The sequence below is a fragment of the Notamacropus eugenii genome, chromosome 6, assembly GCF_028372415.1.
Source record: "Notamacropus eugenii isolate mMacEug1 chromosome 6, mMacEug1.pri_v2, whole genome shotgun sequence".
Lineage (NCBI taxonomy): Eukaryota > Metazoa > Chordata > Mammalia > Diprotodontia > Macropodidae > Notamacropus > Notamacropus eugenii.
In genome coordinates, this window is record NC_092877.1 from 320,940,732 (window position 1) to 320,944,895 (window position 4,164).

Below are 4,164 nucleotides of genomic sequence, written 5' to 3' on the forward strand. Positions count from 1 at the left end.
AGGTCAAAGGTTGTACAATTCAGAGCTTGAAGTGACCTTAGAGATCACCTAGGCCTATGTTCTCATTTTACAGAAGAGGAAACTGAGAACCTGAAGGTTAAGTGACTTGCACAAGGTCACCCAGAGTATAAGTGTCAGTGCTGGGATGTGAAGTCAGGTCCTCTGTTTTCAAATCCTGTTTTCCACTTCCTGAAGCTTGTGTGAATGGGTGTAACTTAAACTCATATAACTTAGGAATCTAAATAAAGTAACCAGATGTCCTGAGATAGGAAAAATAGTCTTCGAGGAAACCTGCAGGGACTAACTGAGGAATCGGGGAGGGGCAGGCTTTTTATTTGTTTCCTGCAGTGTATATGATAGAAGCAATGAAGTAGAGATGTCTGCAATAATGTCTGTTTACGTATGTATAACAATTCACAATCACCAAAGTGTTTTCCATATATTATCTAATTTTATTCTTTTTTTAGCTTTATACTTACACTCTTCTATTTATAAGTCAGCAGTTCTTCCTAGCTTTCATTTTCTTTTTCATATCAAGTGTTAAAGATTTCCACCTATTTTCTCAAACTTGTTTATTCTTTAGTAGTTAACCAAAACAAATGAGAATGCTGAATATTACTAAACTTAAAAAGTCATTACTATCTTATTCATTGTATTTGGGGGTTTTCAGTTTTCTCATAGAGAAAAAAATTAATTAGTCGTAACTCAACTGTATATATTGTCTACTTGCTACTTCTACAACACAATCCTGGATAGTAAAATTTGGTGTATGTTGTCTTAATTTCTACTGCATGGGGAAGGAGAAATCATCAAGAAAATCTTTAAAACCATCATGTGGAAAACCTTGAAAAGTCCATGCTTTGTCCTCAAGGTTCAATTAGTATCTTTTATCCACTGCTCAATACATTTCATTATCTGATCTAAATTATTGTCTAGTTCTTCTGGTACATTGCTGGGTAGCCAGTGTACCATTTCATGGTTGTAGGAGGCCATGTCTTTCTCATAAAGAATTTGGAAAATTTCACACCAAATATTGTCCTATAGTTTCTTTTCACTGTATCCCTTCTTTTCAAGTCTTGTATATAATACAGAATTATCTGTTTGATGCACAAAACAACATGAAACCATCGTTCAGGGAAGAAGTCAAAGCCATGGTAATCAACAATAACTCCACCTTCTTTCATTTTATTTTCTAACTCATCAACTACTCTGTCTTCCTCCAAAATGGGACATTCATGTTCTTCATCAAAGCCATCATATAACTGTTCTTCTTGTGCGAATCACCCATATTAACGTATGTCAGTCCTGTTCTTCATGCAAGTTCTTTACCTGGTATGGTCCTTCCAACCCCTGGGGTACTCATGAGCAAGATGTTGGGCAACCTCATGGTTGTAATAGTGCCAGCTCCGCCATCTAATTTTATTCTTAAAACAACCTTATGCTGCAGAGAGAGTTTTATTTCTCAAAGGAGGAAACTGAGGTTTGGTGAGATTGTGTTGCCTAAAATAACACAGATTGAAAATGGTGGAGATAGAGCTCAAATCACAGGATCTCAGAGCTGGAAGGGGCCTCAGGGGATACCTGGCCCAGTCCGTTCTTCAACAAGAATCCTCTCTACACTTCCCAGAGAAGTGGTCATTGAGCCATTACTTGAAGACATCCAGTGAAGGGCATTCATTAGTTACCCAGGTCAATGCATTATACTTTGGAACAACTCAGATTATTAAACAATGAATATAGTGCAGGACCTAATTTAACTGAATTAAAATCCAGCCTCAGACACTTACTGTATGATCCTGGGCAAGTCACTTACCTAAGTCTACCACAGTTTACTCATCAATAAAATGGAGATAATAATAGCACATACCTCCTAGGCATGTTTTAAGGAACAAATAAGATAATAATTATAGAGTATTTAGCACAATGCCCGGCACACAGTAAACACCTGGTAAATGTTAGCTGTTGTTGTTACTACTTTATGAAGAAAAGTTCTCTAATTTGCTGCTGAGCTAGAAGGGTTAACTCATTGCACTCATCAAAAGAAAAGACTGCTTCCGACTTATGATATCTTGGCTCCTCCTTTCCAGGTAGCAAGATGTGATTCTAGAGAAAGGTGAAAAAGAATGTGCCTTCTCTCTCCTGATATCATGATGTCTCTGACTGTCCCCCATGTGCTGCTTGGACTGACCAAGACAGCCTTGCTCCAGGGAGTCTCTTGCTTCCTTTTTATGTTTGCTCCTTTTCTGATCTCAAGAGAAAGGTTCATCCAAGAGGAAGGTATCCTAAGGAACTTGTATGCCGGAAGATGGAGAGGTCTTGTCAGAGGTGAATGGTGACATGAACTGACAGTGTCACTAGATTGTCCATGTGAGGAGAAGTATCTGAGACAGACAGACAGATGGAGAGACAGAGAGGCAGAAAAAGAAACAGAAAGACAGAGAGAGAAAGAGAGAGACAGAGAGAGAAAAAGAAAAACAAACTCAGAGAGAGAGAGACAGAGAGACAAAGAGAGAGACACTGAGAGAGACAGAGACAGAGAAAGAGAGGAGAACAGCCACAGAAAAGATCAAGCTAGACAGCAGTTGGCCTAAAGAACAGTCAGTGCCAAAGCAAAAGTGAAATTCTTAATTAGCAGTATCTAACAACTGCTACATGATGTGATGAAGCTTAAAATATTAGCTTCCCCACTGATTAGAGCCAGATTTATTAGACAAGTTACTTAATGCTCTTCTAATAATTCTGCTAATGGGCACTGTGAATCTTCAATGCTCGTATTTCTCTCCATGTAGGAATAAACAGTCTAAAGTCCTGAAGGGTGTCTGGTCTCTGATACATAGCTAATTTATATTGTGTACTAGGTGACTTTAAAAAAAATTCCCCCCTTTTTGGAAACCTTAGGTTTTAGAAGCCATAACTTTTCTAGTCATTGATGTTGTCCCCAGGAATCTGCAGTCGGGGTTTAATGAACCAGAGAGTATGGGAATGGGGATCCTAATCCCCTTAATTAGAGGCAGGCTTCCTTAGTAATGAACCCAGTCCACTCACTAGTACAATGGCTGGGTATCAAAGAGGGAGTGGTGCAGGGATCTTAGCCAAATGGCACCTCTGCAACAGATGAAAATACAAGTGAGGGTATCTCAAAGAAAACTCGTTTATTATACCCTATGCAGTCTAGTTAATATATGTTCATATAAACTCATGGAATTGTCGAGTATGAAGGAACCTTAGAGATCATCTTAGCCAGCCCCCTCACTCTACAGATGAGAAGACTCAGGCCCGGAGAAGGGAAGACATTTGCACAAGATCTCACAGCTATTTACACACTGATTTTTTTTTTTTCTGTCAGAGATCTGCTTATTCTTTCACAAGCAAACTAAAGACAACCCCAAAAAAGGCAGGAAACATCACCTATAAAAGGAAACGTGACAGGATGTTGTTTTCCACTAAGTGTACAAATGAATTCGTATTAAGTAGTCAGTCAGGAAACACTTAAGTATCTATTATGTGCCACTGTGCTAAATGCTGGGCATACCAAAAAAAATGGTTTAAAAAAGTCCTCTTTATCAAGGAACTCACAATCTGATGGGAGAAACAAGATGAAAACAATTATACACAGAGAGAGAGAGAGGGAGAGGGAGAGGGAGAGGGAGAGAGAGAGAGAGAGAGAGAGAGAGAGAGAGAGAGAGAGAGAGAGAGAGAGAGAGAGAGAGAGAGAGAGAGAGAGAAGGAAGAGACATAGATGTGGATATCCCTGGCAGGCTGATTTTTAAGAAACAATCGAAGTTTCTGATTAATTTCTAGGTGATAGAAATTTACAAGATTTTAGCGCTAAAAGGGACTTGGAAGTCATCTGGTCCAACCCTTTCATCTTTCATATGAAGAAATCATCCATCCAGAAAGGCTGAACTCCTTAGTCAGCTTTATTAGCTGAAGTCTATTTCATAAATTGTTTTTGAATGAAAAAGCATTTGTTAGTTATTTATTATGAGCCCTGGTGATACAAAAACAAAAACTCAAACCAGTGGGTTTTAAAAGTCCAGCGGGCAGAGGACAGGAGGTAGATGTACACATGGAGGGGAGTATTTTCCAGGGAGCAAGACTTTGGTATGAAAAATTGCAGAGAGGGTGAGCAGAGCCCTAAGGGAGTGAGTGAGTAGATAAGAC

General features: G+C 39.0%; 1 pseudogene; it reads right to left on the reverse strand.

Annotated features, from left to right (window-relative positions):
* Positions 1-771: 771 nt before the first annotated feature.
* LOC140511672 (adenylate kinase isoenzyme 6 pseudogene) lies at positions 772-1,387 on the reverse strand (annotated as a pseudogene).
* Positions 1,388-4,164: the final 2,777 nt, after the last annotated feature.